The following is a 19,529-nucleotide window of genomic DNA, read 5'->3' as shown; positions in this document are numbered from 1 at the left end:
CATGGAATACTCTACTTTATTACACACCACTTAAATTACAAACTCTCAGCTGAATTGTTTGAAGAAGAGTTTATTTTCCATTATAAAGTTTTTAAAGGAAAACGCAAAGAAAATAAAAATGTATAGCGAAATAACACACAGAAAAAGCACAATTTCCATCCAGAGTAGATACACATTTCAGTTTTTAGATAAAATATAAAAATGTTATAATGTTAAGCACACAAACGCTTGAATTTTGTACGGTGGATGTCGTAAGATACGTTTATCGATAATGCGATGAAGATAACGTACGCTCAACGTCCAAATTAATTGGTTTAAAATCAATAAGACTGTTTTATACGACTTACAAGAGCTTCCCGTCACACTCCAGCTTCACACCATCAATGAATAATAAAGAAAAACTTGGAAAAACTACTCGATGTTCTAAAATTTTGCACTCTTATCAGCTCTTGAGGCTTTTTGTGAGACCTGAAACGTTCACACAATTAAAGGATATTCACATTTCGGTGTTGTGCTTGTGGTATAGTCTTAAACTTTAGGGTCTAGTACGTACAACAATCAGACAAGCTGAAGAAACTCCATCGATGGGTAACTTTTCAACAAAACATGACTATGTATTCAAGCAATGAGTCAATCCAACATTTGTGGTGGAAATAGTCACGTTGTTCACATTGCGTGAAAGTCCCCGTGACCCAGGGCTAATTTTGGATATTCAAGATTCAAGAAAAATTTTCAGTTTTGCAGATAGTTCGCAAGATCAACTGTGTGTATAAGACCGATTCGTTCCATTTAAAATACAACCGTAACTTGATACGAAGAAGGAAAAGAAACTTGTGTAAAATAAAGCACATTTTACATTATATACCGAAACCAGAGAGACACAAAATTCAACAAGCATAACATTAAAACAACCTCTTCAATCTTGCTGGCTACGTGCTCAAGTTCTGAAATGGAAATACAGCCTTGCCCTTATTCACTCCATCCGAAAAGATTTTAAATTGTGTCTATCTAGCGAATATTTCGTATATTTATTTATCAAGGCATAGAAACTTGTGAATAAAAATACGTTTTTGTTTCAATAAAACAATTTTTTTCGTCTTTCCCTTTTTTCTGTTTTTCTTTATGTGTCGAGGATCAAATTCGAATTCATATCATTACTTATTTGTGTACGGAACGAGCTTATAAAAGCCTAATTTACTTTTATTTGGTGACAGTTGTTGTTCCGAAATTTTTCTGGCATTAGTCGTTATTTATCGCATCACAAAATTATGTAATTTTAACGAAAACAATTGTTGTGCAACATTTTGTGAAAATAGAAATAAAAATTATCGAATTTCTGTTCTATAGAAACAGGCTTCTGTTTCCAGGTAAAAGAAGTTAATTAGTGAAATTAATAATGTAATACTTCAACAACCAGTATTGACTTTTGTCTGTTCTGTCTCGAGCTCCCTATGGCAGTTCTTCCACGGTTACATTTTTTATGTTTAATTACGTAGAATAAACAATTCTGAGCTTGGAAAGCAAATAAAGAAAAATACCTAAAATGATTGTCACGGACAATGTCACGCATATACCAATCGTATAAAACAAACGTGATTTATAATTTAAACAGTTAACGTTTTATCTATAACAAGGTCGATGATACCGCAGTTCACATCATCCCATGCTTTACCATTTTATTTACTTTTGTAAGTGAGTCTGAAAATATTATGAAGTTTGATGGTGTCGTTTAGCAAGGTCCACTTCTCATTTTCCGTTTAAAAACTTTTATTTCGACTTTTCCACAGACGACAGACCGTTTTAACTTCTTTTTTTTGAAAATAAATTTATTTGTAAATGAAACGAAACTCTCAATAAGCCCTTGAAAGCAGCCTTACACTTCTTAAGTAAATCATCAGAGAAATATACTGCCTCATACTACCCTTGTTCGGATCGACGATGAATATTAATCAAAATCTAATACACATTACGCTAAAACCATTGAATGCTCCAAAGATACAGAAGACAAATTGAATTATAATTAGTCATTTATTGATCGAGTAGAAGCAATTTCGAAAAGAAATGCTCACATAATGGCAAACGTCCACCAGAGAAAGAGAAAATGTTCGCAGACACTTTCGGTACGATGTGTATACAAACACACAAAGAAAGTGAAATTTAATTAAATCGTCTGCAGCTGGAAATAAAATTGCTATAGAAACTAAATTAAGCTCTTTAAATTGTATGTCGTTTCCGGTTTGGTTTTATGATTTCCAACTTCTTAACACAATGTGTTTTCAATGAAAGCGAAATGGAGCCAACTTTTAATCACATCTTTATGGAATATCCTCTGTCGATTATGTATTATTTTTGCAATGCAAAACTTGATAATTAATTTTGAATCATGGAGCAAATATTTACCGCCAGAAACAAAAGAATTTACGATGAGAGAGCATTATCCTGCTTCAAGCAAAATTTAAAGAATAAAAGTTTTTACGTCCTTAGACGCTCTTAAATATTTTAAGAGTCATAATGCAAAAGGCATTATAGCGGACCGAAACTTTAGCAAATGCAAATACATAAATTAGCATCGACAAGTTTAGTTTCGAAACTAGTTCGAAAGTATGAAAAGAAGTATTAAACGACGTTTGATGTTCGCTTGACTACAACAATATAATCTTCCGATATGTCTGCAACATCGTTTTAATATAAATTGAATTATGAAAATTTCAGAAAATTTATTTACTGGCTAAATTTATGTCAATCAATTCCTTAAAAATTATGTCAATAACTTTCTAAAAGAGTGTAATTAACTCACCTTATTCCGCACTTAATATGAAAACTGGAACCACATTCTCAAACAACGAAAATAAACATTGTGTTCAAAAGTCCTGCTACATTCTTAACATTTACGTGAATATTAATCCATGGTTGACGCAAAACTTTCTCTTGAACTCACTGATCCGTTCGTGTTCCACAAATAACACATTTTTACCAAATTGTTCGTTCAGTATTTCATTTAGGCTCAATCCAATTAAACACTGTTGTTAAACGACCGTCAAAAAGATCAACAAAAAAAAATTTTGAAAATTAATTAAGGGTTAAAGATGGATATTCTTTTGGTTATTTTATAACCGAAAATTCGATGGAAGTAAATTAGACCGAATGTTGTTATTTACATTATATCGTGCCCTAAAATGGTGGTTGATTTTCCGTTGGAATTTCGTGATTTAATAAAATAGAAATGAATTTTCGTTCGGTGCCCGCTCGAAAAAGGTCGCCAACACTTTTCTCTGATTTGCAAATAATTTGTGCGCGATTAAAATATTCAATTAAATCTGAAAAACTTCTAAACAATTTCTTCGTTATAACCGCTTATTGAGCTAATGATGACGGTAATGAAAATTGTAAACACGAAAATTATCTTTTCTCATTCAATATAGCTACTTACATTTGAGAAAATGTTTTGAGAAAATTTTTACAATGTTGTTTTATTTATAAAATCTAAGAACCTTGGCATGACATAAGGTTTTCCGACGATTTTTTTTTCGCTGAAGATGAAATACAAACACATTGCGCCTAAATAAATGTATGTTGTATTACAGTCAGATTTCACGTCTATTGTAAAACGGAACATAATTATTTTAATGATATAAACATATACTTGATTAATAAAATACGATCTTGACTTTTTGGCTGCGAGTTATGTTGAATAAACAAACATACAAATATTTCAGATCCGTATACCGAATTATCTTGAAAATATTAGTAGGATTAACAATTATGATAATGTTCACAGAATGTGAAGAACAGAATAAAATGAATGATTTATAGGAACATACATTAAGCGGAAGATATTTGTTAAGTCTGAAATTTTTAAATATCTGGCAACGGAATTGGGCAAAGTGCTTTAATGTAATAAATCAATCTTCATACTCTAGCGGAGCTTCATACTCCCAAAAACGTGATCAAACCAGGCGATATAAGACGAGATTCTCATAAAAACGAAGGCTAAGCAAACGTTCAGCTGTTCGTTTAAGAACAGCTAATCTGAACATTTGATTAGCCTTTTCGGAAATTGAAAACGACGAGTCAGACACTTTGTAACCTTCATTTATCTACTTTAGGTTCGATACAAAATATTTTTTAGAAATGGAAATCGTGAGAAATATTTAGATGTGTTACGTTTAAATTTCATTTGTCGCTCAAAATGTATGCAAATCAAATCTATGTTCCGAGTCAATAAGGATTCTTGATACAAATCACTATCTATGTCTATGTCTTGTTGATATGACAAACAAAGTTTACTCAAACTTATTCCTAGTTTGTAAACAACATGATGGAAAGTATGCCAAAGTCATTAGTCTTGCATAGTGATGTATTTGCACTTCTCATCACCGTCATCCCGACAATGCTACACAAGTTTAAGTTTAAAATGAATCTCGAGACGGTAACTTGAAAACTGTAATCATTTTTGACCGAAGGATCCATCTTTTTCTTTTAGTTTTGTCGTTGGAAAAGAAAGAAAGTTGAGACGAATCTAAACAACTTCATATTTTTTCGAGGGGAAAATTACTTCGAAAAACGCTGTACCATGACTTTGTATCGAACTGAGAGTCAAGCTGAGCCAATGACCTTGAATTTACGTGTATGTATATAGTTACTTTTCTGGGATTTGTACCATGACTTTCCGAAGCAGTTGTCCCCTTGATTTTTTTTAGTAACTACCAACGTGCCTAACATGTTGCTTTTGTCAAGTAGAGTAACATTTACACTAACGACATGATCTTGAAACAGTACAAACATTTAAAAATTAAAATTTAATGCTAAACTGTCATAATGGATATGCCATAAGCTCTGTTCTACTACGATACTAGGTCCTCTGTAATAACTTATTGCTTTCTCAGACAATTCAAATTTTGCCCTGGTAAGGGTTTATTACCAGAAGTAACTTAAATGAATCGGTTGTCCAACAATCTATTTCACTGCAGTAGCATTTTTGAGCGATAAACAACGGTTAACTTTGTAAAAAAACGAAGACAATTTAGTTCCATTTTTATTCTCCGCCTTATACGAAAGGTATGAAAATAATTAAACATTCAGCGGCTGTCTCGTTGCCTGTCTTTCAGCTATAAACTTTGCTAGGTAACATAGTGGCACCCCAGAAACAACTAATACTTGTTGCATTGCTGAACGTAATTAAAAATTGATTATCTGAGTTGCACATCCCACATCGACAGTGTAGATTCTACATCTTTCATCTCTTATGAAAAAAGTTAGACAAACAGAGTTTTCATTACTCTGCACCATAATCTCGAGTTACAACTTTAAAACAAATTTATAATAATGAAAATGTATAACTTACAAAGTTTCAGGAGGTGTGACCTCATAAGTAATAACAATCGTTGTTACAATATTAATAATTCGTGTTAATATGAACTGGCGTGTTTCGGAAAATCTTTTCAATATACAGATTCATATCATTTTGATAAGCTCAATTATTTGATAACAATGAAATTATAATCTGTTGTACTGTCAGTCTCACCGCAACATTATATTCTACATATAAAAAAAGCAATTTGATTAAAAGCAATAAAAAAAGATTATTTGTATTTTATTGTTGCCAAAATACTATAATCCAGTTTAATGAACTTTTATTTCCATTTTTGTTTGTCATTTAATCAGATTTTTATGTGTAATCGTTCGGAGTTCTTTTTTCGGCTAGATATTTTTCGCAATTATTTTAATGTAACAAAGTTTTGTTATTAAAATCAGGAAATAATTTGTTTCGTCCAAAAAAAAAAATTTAAGGTCAAGCTTAAGAGATGGTCAGTCTAACAGGCAGACGTATAAAATTATTTGATTTTAATTGGTTAATAATGCGTCTATGATTTTCGTAATTATATATTATTTCAATAATGGATGCTCAAATTAGACAATAGACAAACTAATAATTATCACACTCTTGTAGGTAACGAATGAGTTAACCACGAAAATTTGATTGATACTTTAATTCCAATAATGCACAATCGGAAGGCATTGAATGAAGTATATGGCTGTGAACATAAATAACGATTGTAAAAAGAGAACGTTTCGACGAAAAACAAATCTTTAAGCTAAAGTTTGCGTCATACTGTGCCTAAAGAAAGACTCACAAGAAAATTATTCCGTAAATGAATCTGTAGATAAAATAGATTCGTAAGGTACTTCAACTGCGCCAATTTCGTCTTTTGGGGATTTTGAGGATTTTCTAAATTCTCTGAATGAAATAATGCTCACTGCTCAGTAATGCTTAGACGACCGTGCATAATTTACCGTTATCCTGTTATTCAATTTTTTACTTATTTATTTTTGTATTCGAAGACTATAATAGCTTTAATTCCTGGAACATACCTACTCAGAATATTCGAATTCTTTACAGAAGGACGGAGCTTTTATTTCGTTTTTCTTTTAACAATTTAAATTGGCTTGTTCGGTGTATATATGGTATTTGGTATAATGTACATCTTATTAAACTTCGTTTTTTCCCTGCTTAGCCATACGACATCTAATAAAACTTTCAAAACCTTGTAATGGCAAGACATTGCATGTGACTGAATAAAATTAAAAATATGTTGACCTACTTTCGATCTCTAATTAGAATCCAATTCTTTAGGTTTATAAAAATAGCAATGCATCTGATTTGTGTACTCCAACACGGAAAACGTATTTTGTGATTAATCTTTTATTCAATCAGTCAAAGGACTTTGTGGTTCTTTTTGCAAAACAATTATTCATCATTGGACAAGGACATGTTGATTAATTTGTGCTTCCGTTTTTTTTGTATATATAGGCAGTTTTGCAGTCTCAGGGAAACTATTGGTATATTGTTGTCAAATTTTTTGTTTCATTTATTTATATTTTATGATCACTTTTAATAGTAGATTATTCACCTCTGTCCACATGTTTATTTAGACACTTGGGGAGTTATTGCGTGAGCTGAAGGGGAATGGTATAACTCCAAGTGTCTAAATAAACATTTGGACAGAGGTGAATACGCTATTTTATCTACCGACGGCGAAATAATAGCACTTTTTCACTGCTATTATTTCACCTAGGTAGATAAACCTACTAAACCTGTTTTTGATATCATATTTTTAATTTTAGTTGATTAAACGTAACCCTAACTGTTCGTTTGAGTCGGGGGAAACAACTAATTACATTACAATTCAATTAAATAATTAAATTATGTTCGAAAGTGAATAAAAAATGTTACTTATTCATAGAGATACATCCATGCCATAAATTTTCCCTAATTAGTCTAGAATGTACTTGTAGTAACTGCAATTAAATGAATTAACATTACGAATGTTGGTTTAGATTGGATTTAATTTTTTTTTATTTCTGATTGATAACGCAAATGTCAAATTTGAAACAAACTTCGTTTTAGTTTTAGTTGAGTCAGTAAATAATTTTAATTTGAAAATTAATTTGCATTTTCTTGAACATTGAACAATTTGAAAAAAAGGATTTGACAAATTCCACGTTTAAAACTGAGATTCCATTTCACTACAGTTGGCGAATAACTGTGTCGTTGACGTCGACTGTTTTATATGCATCTTTTCTTGGCTCAAAAATTTATTAAGTGAAGGAATTTCGCTCGCCATCGAATTGTCCGATTCTTCCTGTGGTAGTTGTCGGTACTCTTCGATCTTCCATGCCAGTTCCCTCTGCAGACGCCTAACTTCATTCAACAATCTGTTAGTTTGTGAATGTCCCACCTCTACACTCGCTTGCAAATTGCGGACAGTTTCGTTGAGTGCGGAGTTCGTTTTCCCGAATGCATTAATTCTAGCTTTTCTTTCGGCACTCAGATCTTTGACGGAAACAAGAGATTTCATAGCGCGTTCAAAAGTCTCTCTGTCTCGCTGGATTGCCGTTTCGGCAGATCTTAGCTTCGACTCTTTTAACTTCTTCAATTGTTCACGATTTTTAAGCATATTTTCGGTATTTTGTTTTTTCAGATGTCTGATGTGCTCTAAATACCGGGACACTCGCACGTCGATGGTCTCATTATTATTGCTCTTGTCGTTGTTGGTCGAATCAGTCAATTCACTCTTAGATTTCACCATTTCACTATTCATTTTGGATGCGAAAATTGTAAACTTTTTTTTAACACAACCTTTCACAACGGAGTATTTACAATGAATGATTATTCTTGAAAGGTCCCTCTATGAAGACAGCTAACCTACAGTAAGCGTCAATGTGCCCTTCCTAAAGAAGTTCTCAATTACTTCACTCAGACTGTAACATAAGAAAGGGAGAGAACACTGTTCTATTGGAACAGTCACTCATAGTTTCCATTTCTGTCATTAGTAAGAAAAAGCCATTTTTACGCCGACAATTTATGCATCAGAAAGGTAATTAAGGAAGTCATAAAAGGTGTCTTAGGTAGATATCCCAATATCCTTATTTTCTATCTATTTTTTGATATTGAGTTGTATACGGTTTCATGAAACAAAGATAAATTTTTAATGAAGATGAAAGAGTAAGGGTTTGGGACATATGAGATTGATGTGGAAATGTCAAGTTTATCGACGGGTAAACTTATCAGCATATACCAGCGCTATGATAGGAATGTTTGTTAGGAAAAGCAATCAAGCAAGAAATCACGGTAGAACACCCTCTAAATACTGCAATTTCAATGATCACCAATGCACGACAATTGCATTCGTAACTTGACAGTTCTTATGGATTTTATACACGCAACTGTCAAATTACGAATATTTGGAGTTACGAAAATATGAGAATAGGCGCCCAGTTTTGCATTCAATTGGGCTGTGCAATAATATGTTTTTTGAATGTCCAAAACCCTTTCTCTTTCATCCTCATTAAATATGTATTTTTGTTTCATGAAATCGTATACAACTCAATATCTGCAAATAGATAGAAAATAAGGATATTAAGACCACTACCTAAGACACCTTTTATATGACTTTCTTAATTACCTTGCTGATGCACAAATAGTCGGCGTAAAAATGGCTTTGTGTTTTTTCTTACTAATGACAGAAATGGAAACTATGAGTGTTTGTTCTATCACTTTCTTCTGTTACAGTTTGAGTGAAGTAATTAAGAACGCTTACTGTAGGTTAGGTGTCTTCATAGAGTTACCTTTCAAGAATAATCATTCATTGTTAATTCTCCGTTGAGAAAGGTTGTTTAAAAAGAAGTTCATAATTTCCGTATCGAAAATGAATAGTGAAATAGTGAAATCTAAGAGTGAATTGACAGATTCGAATAACAACAACGACAAGACCAATAATAATGAAACCATCTCCGTGCGATTCGCCCGTTATTTAGAGCACATCAGACATTTGAAGAAACAAAATACCAAAGATCTGCTTAAAAAAGCTGAGGCACGCCTGGTTCAACAACAAGAGCATCACAACAAGGACTTGGAAGATCTACGTGAACAATATGAAATGCAGCTTCAAGAGAATCGTGAACAATTGGAGAAGTTATTAAAGACGAAGCTAAAGTCTGTGGAAACGGCATTCCAACGTGACAAGGAGAGTCTGGAACGGGCGACGAAATCTCTTGTTTTCGCCAACAATCTGAGTACCGAAAGTAAAGCTAGAGTTACTGCATTCGAGCAAACGAACTCTGTACTCAACGAAACGGTCCGCAATTTGCAAGCGAGCGTAGAGATGGAACATTCACAAGCCAACAAATTGGAGAATGAAGTTAAGCGTCTGCAGAAGGAACTGGCATCGAAGATCGAAGAGTACCAACAACTAGCACGGGAAGAATCGGACAATTCGATGGCGATCGAAATTGCTTCGTTTAATGACTTGTTGAGCCAAGAAGAGAAGCGTATAAAACTGTTGACTTCAACGTCACAGTTATTCGCCAACTGCAGTGAGATGGAATCTCAGTTTTAAACGTGTAATTTGTGAAATCAATTTTTTTCAAATTGTTGCTTAAACATTGGCAAATGCAAATTAATTTTCAAATTAAAATTATTTAGTGACAATTTTCGCAATTAAAACTAAAACGAAATTAGTTCAAAATTTTACATTTGCGTTTTCAATCAGAAAAAAGAAAAAAAAACAGAAAATTTCAACCAAGTCCAAACCAACATTCGTAATGTTAATTCAGTTAATTGCAGTCACTACAAGTACATTCTAGACTAATTAGGAAACGTTTACAACATTCTACGTCCAGGGCCAATACCGAGGTTTTTTTGTTCATTTTTCAACATAATTTGATTATTTAATTGAATTGTAATGTAATTAGTTGTTTCCCCTGACTCAAACGAACAGTTCAGGTTATGGTTAATCAACTAAAATTAGAAATTTGATATCAAAAACAATGTAATTAAGTACAGAATGGTTGTTCAGGTTTATAAGTGATCATAAAATACAAATAAATGAAACAAAAAATTGGACAACAATATACCAATAGTTTCTCTACTGTAAGCTCCCTGAGACTGCAAAACTGCCTATACATTATGGTGCATCAATTTTACCAACGCACTGTCGGTGCTTGACAGTGCTTGATTTTACTCGTTTAGTCGTTGATGGGTACAAAAGTTGACTTATTCCATGTTCCATGAGATTTTAAAATCTGCAGAGATTTTTTTTAGTCTAATATAAGGTTGCACGGCCAAATATTAAGAAATTTGTCGAGCATACATCAGACAAAACTCAATCCGTTACTACACGGAAAAGTACTTCATTTCACAAGGACAAGAGCATTTTTTACTTTAGCCTATACTCTTTAGCCAAGGGGAACAAAGTTGTCGATTTCATTCCGAGAATGTTGTTTTTGGCCGAAGTGTAACGAGCGCAACAAGTCACACGAGAAAATGAAATTTTCTACTTTCTTCCCGAGGTCAACACAACGTTTTTCACAACACAGGCTCCCGAAGTTTCAGCTAAGGTGAGAAAATGACTATTTTTTCGCCTGCGTAGTGAAAATGACTATTATTTCTCGTGTTATCTCGTCAAATAACAAAATTTAATTTTTCTGTCAAATTTAACTAGACGTCACGTTTATTGACTAGTTAAATTAGTCAATGAAAGTATACTCTGTAGGTATGGTCTGCTGTCAAAATTTATATGGAGCAGAGGAAAAGGCGAAAGTTGGTTTTGTTAATATGAAATCGCTATTTCCTCCGGCTTGTATGGACAGACCATACCTGGTTCTGGTTTGTATGTTCATAGAAATTAAACATCTCCGTTAAATGCTGACGGGAATCGGGCTATTCTTTTGATCACATAAAGTTCAGTAAAATACACAAAGTTAACACTCAGAGCATTCTTCCTCTAGATGTGTAAATTACTAATTTGTTTCGACTGACGAATACCTCTTCAGTTGATCGTAAAGTAAAGCCATTAAGTCATTAAGGACCATCATAAATGAACGATGTTCAAATTTAGTAATTGCATTCGTCTATCGTATGACTCATTAGGAACTATTTTTTTTAAACAGAATCATTAGTAAACTGACATGCTATAACGTTTAAGAAAATGAAAAAATCCAAAAAGAAATCACCCTTTATTGTGTCTGTATATACGCAGGTGTTATGATGCAGGTACGATAGCGTATGTCTGAGACTAGCAATATTGAGAATAATACCACAATAACTTTCGAACGTATTTCTGAAAAGTCATTATATTTTCATGAGCCCTCATAGCGTCAATGAGCTACATACTTCAAGTTCATTCCAAACGAAGTACTTTTAGCACATACATATACCTAACCTACGCGATACCCCGTAATTTTATTTCAGTATTTGCTTTTATCATATTTTACGAATATATGTAGAGCAGAGCATACATTATGGATATTACGACAGCGCAGGTAAAGCAAGCAAGCAAACAAACAAACAAACACATGCATACATTTACTTCGGCATAAAGCTGACTTTAATTATATTTGGAAGGTTCATATCACATGGGTGAAAAAAAAAATATCTAATTAAGTCACCATTTTTGATGTAGTGTTCCACAAAATAATTATACCCCTCTCAATGTTGAAATGTGATAGATAAGGTATGACTGATTGTGACCTCATTCATTCGATTCGATAATTGTAATTGTTTGTGAAAGGAAACGAATTGGAGAGGTTTAATAAACTTTGGTGGAGAATGTAAATTAAACCGAACGATCAATAATAAACTTGACAAAACCCGAAAAGGATACAGTTGTAACAGTTCGATGATTATGCAAAATTATCTGAAGAGGAGGAGGAAAAGGATTTATCACCGAAAAGAAGACTTTTCCAGTAGTGTAAACGAATGGGAATTATATCCAAACTGAAATTCACATTGTGAGATAATGGTAGATTACATTGGATGCGGTGAAAAAGATTCATTACATGAGATAACCGTTTGTGATAAAATCAAACTCGTAAGGGGTTTTTTGAAAAAAACAAGGTATAGTTTGTATACCTGTGCCGAAGGTGACGTGGCGAAGTATGCAACTACACTTGTCGAAACGGCAGCATCGATACAGCATTGAAAGTATTCTCCTTTACTACCTGTTTGTTGATGATCACGCAGAAATTCTCGAAAAATGAACCGAAAATATTCATTATGTAATGGGTCATTTTCACAAGGGTCAGATTGCTATGTAATAATCAAATTTCACAGGCAGTTATAATGGTTTACAGATTTTACGAGATGCATGCAAGTTTTGTAACGGTCCTCTCTTCATATACTATTGTTTTCATCGTTTACCTAAATAAACACGATTTACGAACTACAAACTTGTGGATTGAAAACCTCAACATAAAAGAATCATTGAACAATCAGTCATGTTGTGAATACTGATTTATTCACAAAGTTAGGGAATATGAACTTGCTCGAACAGTAAAGCGATTTTTGGGGTCATTCCTAGAAGATTGTGAAAATAGTTGGGCGAGAAAATGCTTATGAAGAGAAAAAACGCCGTTTTCACCTTCATTAATAAATCACTAGAACAAACATTGCAAAAATGTCAATTTCTCCTTTCAACGATCAAACATCCAACCATTCTAAACAAAATCCTTCCCTAAACCTGCATGTCGGCATTCAGTTCCTTTTCTGTTTTGTTACATCGATAAAAGTGAACCATCATTAAGACATTTCGAAGAATAATTTACTTCATCGAAAAAATATTTTGAAACGAAAAATTTGAACAATTTATACGAAATAAATTCACTTCAAAGGATGAACGTTGAAAATGTATGCGAATATCTCTAACAAACATTAGCATTCTCAATAAAAATGTTATCGCCCATTCGATATATACAATAATAATCGTAAAAATAAAACTCATAAATACAAAATTTATTTGGGAAAAAAGTATAATTTTATTGAATTTATTTTTAGATCAATAATATTGTCGGTTGAACTCAACCGTACAGCATGTTAATATAACATGAGATCTTGTTATAATTAGCATCCTCTCACTGTTCGCCTCCTCGAGGAAAATTAATATATTTTCTTTCCGTGAGCATTTGAGTGTATACGATAATATTTTGATCTCTAGTGTAGTCACGCGACTATTTTAAAAAATATTATATTTTTGTTGTGTGCAAATAACAGAATAATAAAGTTTTTAGTCTATCTACTGATCGAAATTAGTGAAATTGTTACTGCTCTTACTTACACAGAGGATGCATGGCAGAGCATTTTGAATTTTAAATAACAAGAAAATTAAACAGCCACTTACATAACTTGGGAAATGTTCACTTTTTTGAGTGAATTTTAATGATCCGAGGCGAAGCCGACATAAATATGACCACGAAACATGATTCTGTTTGATTTAAGTAAGAGGTTTATAATGCTGATAGCAGCGAAAGGAGTGCTTGAAACACGAAAAATATGGTTTCCAAAGCATGCATGCCGCAATAAGATTTAGCTGAAGGATGAGATGTGCTTCTTATATTATCAAGCTATTTCCTACTTTGATTATCTGAAAATGTTTTAATGTAATTGTATGTCATTATTGAAGTAAAATAAAAGCCCACTGTTGATCTACCCACGAGACGATAAGAATCTACGCACATCCATAGGTTTCATAAGTTATAAATGATGATGAATATGGTGGGTTGTGATGGTGCTGATTCATTACAAAGTTGGGTTACCTGACTTTAAAGTGCATTTTACAGTACCTAGCTATATAAATTAAGTAAACATCCTTGTATTCTACCTTTATAAACTATAAAACAATAATTGAAAAATAATTTAGCTTCTAATAGCAATGCCATGTTGAAAAGTCAGGCTTTATGTGGCTTTAATTATACGCGCATCCTAATTAAACCCATTCTAACTCCAGAGAATAAACCTTAGTTTAATACTCGTATGCATAATATAGTTGTGTACACAAGTCTCTGACTATACTTTCGTGTGAGAGTTACAGAAATTTATGAAATGTTTTAGCAAGTGCTCAAGTAGTGCGATTATATTTGCCATCAGAAAAATTGAATGTGATCCACGAGTTTTGCTAATATTAATCACTTTTTCATTTTATTTTATTTAGTTTTCATTTAAAAAAAAACTAGCTGAAACTAGCGCGAATTGGAAATGTTGGTGTGTTATATTACGTTCACGTATACATATGACATGATTGAACAACAAATACAATTTTATGAATTTAATTTACATATAGGTGAACAGGAGGCGTTCAATATCAGTATCGCATACTATGGAAATTAAACTTATCCCTGCCAGTTGAACCCTGTTCAATTTAAATTTTAATGAAATTTTCGACTCGCGATCTGTGTGTATAACCCAATATGCCAATCAAAAACTTACCTACTATACAATGAGGTAAAATAAAAATCAGAATTGCTCTGGATATAAATAGGTAATGGGATATACGTTTCAGGTTATATATTGAGTATTCAGAACAAAAGGAACATAAATTTCCATCCCTATGGCTGTCCATCAAATATTGAAATGCGATTTTTTTTTGTTTTTCAAATTTGTACAAACCTAGAAGGTAAATTTATACAGGTCCCTTTTCAGTTATACTGAGTCGTATTCAATATGTCAATAGCAAAGAATAAAAAAATTTGTGAACGAATTTCGACGAGCTTATTCAGTTCATCAACATTGCACTAATTTAATGGATAACCAAATAATAAAATTTGTGCTGTGTATCAACGAACATTAACAAACAAAACTAATTGAAAAAGAATTTTTTTACGGTTGAACTTTGCATAACACAAAAAATACGGTACCACCACCACCACTTAGTCATCGAATGATATAATTATTTTAAAAATAATTTCATTCGTTCATTTATATAAGCAGGACCGAAACAATTCAATTTAAAATCCTTTTTTCTCGCAAATAAAAATAAATGAAAGAACAACGAACATTAAATCCAACGGTAAAACATCAAACACCAGTAGGGTAAAACCGGATTACGGAAAAGTTAAATGTTTCTCTTGTACTATTTAATATTTTCAATTTCGTTCCGTTAAAATTTGATTTCAAATTCGATCACGACAATTTCTATTCAAGCAAAGAATGAAATCAAAAGAAAATCCCGACATTTTGTATAGTTACTCAAAAGAAACTCTACATAGTTAAATTGTTATACATCTTTATCACATTTCTTCAGTTTATTTTTGTATTACACGACAAATCCTGAGTTGAATGCTATTTTTCAGACCAAAGAACTTTCGTTCATAAGACTATCAAACATCCAAACTCAATCGCACTTTTGTGGATGTCTAAACAGCGTCACGACGGAAAATCAACTGGCATATCAAGCATCGACCGAATGTTATTTTGTGTTGGGAAAATGTAATTGTCGGTAGCGAAACAGAGGAGAGAAAATCAACAACATAAAAAAAACTTTGTTTTCATGCTTCGACAGAGAGAAAATTCATGCGATTTGTTCTGAAATCGAAACAGGTGGAAATGAGGAAAACATGTGTGTTGGAAGTTTGCATGATCAAAAAGGTAAATGTTAAGAGATGAATGTGAGTATTGTTGTGGGGGAAGAAAATTGGTCGACTCTGGATATACGTCGAAAGAAAGTTTATTCAGAGAGGGTTAATGTATAACTTTTGTGGTGGTTCGGTAGAAACTTAGTAACAACTCCACTTTAGTTAAATAAAAATGCATGGATGATTGCATAGGATGTGTTTCGTAGGTAAGATACTTGCTATGGTAAAAATAGAGAGTTTTTCGTATCGGTATGGTTTTCAAGTACGTCATTGGTGTCGCTTCAGTTTTGTGGTAAGGGCGAGGGTAAAGTCCGAGAAGAATTGTATTGAAAACATTATAGGCTATATTTTCTCAACAAAAAATTAGCCCAACAAGTTTATCCAGAAGAAGAAAAGTGTAAATATGCAGCAACATCACTCTTATTCAACAAAACGATAGAGGGGTTTTCAAATTGTTAATTGTCACATCTCATACTACATACTAGCAATCAGAAATTGCTGGAAATTATCTCACCAAATTCCTTACCTTTTTCAGTTTCTCGATCAAACTAATTTCTTACAAATTCAATATCAATTCCGAATCTTCAAACCACCTCCACCATAAAATAAAATGAATAAAATCTCAAAGCACACAACAAATCTGAAAACTCACTGCACACATTATATCCATTCGTGTGAAAAAAAATCATGAAAAATCAACAACATGATGCAATTACACAAAAATGAATGAGCCACCAGAGATCTTTATTGGCTCTAACTTTATATATCATTCCTTGTAGGGTATTTAGGACAAATTTAAAACTTTATTAACATCAAAAAGCATTTTAAATGAGCATTTTTACACGGTTAGCATAAAGGTCTTATGGATGTCGTTTCCGTTAAATCCCATATGTTGGCTTTATTTGAAAGCTTTTTTTATAGCCTACTGTCTCGTATCGTTTCTCCCCTATACACTGAAAGCTTTCAATTCGCATGTCATTTTATGCGAAAATAAACAAAAAAAAAGTTGAAGATAATTCTAAAGTGGGCTATAAATAAGGGATCAGTTATCATGGTATCTTTTGTGCTCTTTCGTTTATTGGCTTACACTCGTGCAAACTCGTTACTAGGGTTGTCACGAAAATCTAAAGAAAGAGACTTTTTTTTTGATTCAATTTAAATTTTTTCACAGACTTTTCAAGCACATCATCAGTATCAAGACAGTTCTATTGATATTGAATATTCTCAATTGGTTGACAATCTATTACTTCATTATTTTTGACTAGTGTCTCAAGAAAGTAATTTACTTCATCTAATCATCTAAAGCTCGGAACAGATCGATCGCGATTGAAAGAAACTTTGGCTGACCAGAACCTGAATTTCTGAAACCTGAAAAGTAGAATTTAGGTTGACCTGATTTTTTCTTACATTTCCTGATTGCACTTACCGCATTTCAGGTTTCAGGTCACTTCGGGTAAAGTTTAGCTTGACCTGACCTGTTCCAAGAACTTCATCTGGCTACTCATTTAGTCTTTTGCCATAAAAACGTAACAGGTTAACTTTTTGAATTAGATTAATTGGTGTAACAACTTCATTATCTTTTTTCTATCTCACAAGTAATTAGTACTTCAAATATACTTGCTCATTATTCCACCCTTTTTTTCTTGTGGGTGTGTAAGTGAAAGCCCAATAAATTCATTCGACAATTTCTATTACCACAAAAAGTCTGTTTGTTAAGTGTTCAACCCTCAACGAAACAATTAAATCTTCATTAAAGTTCGATTAAACTGGAAATTTTAAAATTCGTTTCGAAAATTATTTTCTTTTCATTAATTTTCGTCGGAATCCGATACATCTTTTATTAATGTAACTCCGTCAATCTAAACAAAAAATACATTTCCCATGGAAAAGAGCCCCGGTTTTGTCCGGAAAAATAATTAATTTTCATAGAATTATTTCGAAACACACTGAAATGATTAAATATATAAATCTGTGTACGAAGCCGGAACAGCTTGACCCTTTCAGGAAAATATATGGATACGTTTTATTGAGTTAATGTCTCAGATATTTAAATTAATTTCAATCGATCAATCAAAAATGCGTTGTTATTAATTTCGCTTAATTAAATTAGATTTAACAGATTACTGTAGCAGTAGCATGTTTTGTGATTCTCATGTCAGAAAATATTAACTCAAACGAAATTTAAGATAACGTTTATCGACACAGTTTGGTTTCACGCTGTCAACAAATTTATCTCTATATCCGTCTATCTTTCCATATATTCATCTATAATCCATCATTAGTGCTACAACGTCAACTACAAGTATCTTACAAATAAGAAAACTGTGTTGAATAAATTAATTAAAACTAGAAGCTGATTTTCAATGCGACGAAACGTCGTGTTAAAGCTCTTGTGAAAAAGCTTTAATGAATTTATTTGAAGCGAAATTATTTCCTTTTTGCTCGCATTTTCTTTGTTTGGTTAACTCTGTCCTGAACATAAAATCACTGTGAAATAATATGTAATCAAGCAATCAACATAATTTATATTCTGCATTTTGTAGATTAAATTATTGAATTAGGACGGTAAACAGTAACAAGAAAAACTACTTTAAAGTGTATAATAACGGGGTAGGAATGCATTGTTTGTATATGTATGTCCAAATGAACCCAATGCTAACTGCATGCTATGCACAATAAAAACTAGTCGTGTGATTACCAACCTTATCATCTGGATCTCTATTGATTTTATGTTTTGCTTTTCTGTTGTAAAAAAAAACTCAAAAACTAGAATATTGAACTACGACCACAGTCGTTTTCCATATTTTGCTAACGCATTCTCTGTTAAAACATTTTAGGAAAATGAAAAATTACATTTACGAATGAAGTTGTGCGTGTCTCCACAAATGCAAATCTCATGAGTAACATTAAATTATATATGTGCACAGTCAGTAGAAGTCGAATTTATATATATTCAATTTATATCACGCTGTGTATACTGTACACAAACCGTTTAGCTTTGCACGCAAATTTTCAAATTCTCTTTTCGTGTTCTCTTCTGATTCTTATTCAACGTTCCTCGTCGTTAAATGGATGAACGTATATAATTATTTAACGAAACAGCGACATGGAGTGTTTCTTGGCTACACTTTTTTCGACAAGTGGACAAAAGTTCTGTTGAGTTTAAATAACAGAATTTGTAAAGCTTTTCTTAGTGAAGACACAATTGAACGTGTCGGCACTTTCAACTAAAGAAGGCTATTTTTAAGAACAGCCAGAAAACATTTTTTTTACAAAAAAAAACCGATTGCAAACGTCAACAATTTTTTTAGATTTATAAAATTCCCAATAGTCAAATCAAGGAATTTTAAAGTACACGCACGGAATTTTGAAAACCGACACATTTTCTGTTTCTGTGTTTTGCTTGAGTTTTTGATTTCTCCATACAAAAATACATGCAAAATTGACAAAAAAAACAGTAAACCACAAAACAGAAAATGTGTCGGTTTTCAAAATTCCGTGAGTGTAAATATTTGAAAATATAATGTAAGTTTTGCTCTCGTGTATCGACTATTTTTACTGGGACTGGTCAGATTCAGATTAGATTATTTGGAAAAAATATCGCTCCAAAATCAAAACTTTTT

The 19,529-nt window shown here is 32.4% G+C and overlaps 1 long non-coding RNA gene across 1 annotated transcript; it reads right to left on the bottom strand.

Annotated features, from left to right (window-relative positions):
* Window positions 1-2,801: 2,801 nt before the first annotated feature.
* On the bottom strand, window positions 2,802-15,620 carry LOC119082968. The gene is made up of 2 exons (XR_005088757.1): window positions 15,506-15,620; window positions 2,802-3,020 (listed from the first exon to the last, which is right to left on the bottom strand). It is a non-coding gene; the product is annotated as an uncharacterized LOC119082968 (long non-coding RNA).
* Between the last annotated feature and the right edge of the window lie 3,909 nt (window positions 15,621-19,529).

The sequence above is a fragment of the Bradysia coprophila genome, unplaced genomic scaffold (assembly GCF_014529535.1).
Source record: "Bradysia coprophila strain Holo2 unplaced genomic scaffold, BU_Bcop_v1 contig_512, whole genome shotgun sequence".
NCBI classification, from domain to species: domain Eukaryota; kingdom Metazoa; phylum Arthropoda; class Insecta; order Diptera; family Sciaridae; genus Bradysia; species Bradysia coprophila.
This window is presented reverse-complemented; position numbering and strand designations above follow the sequence as displayed.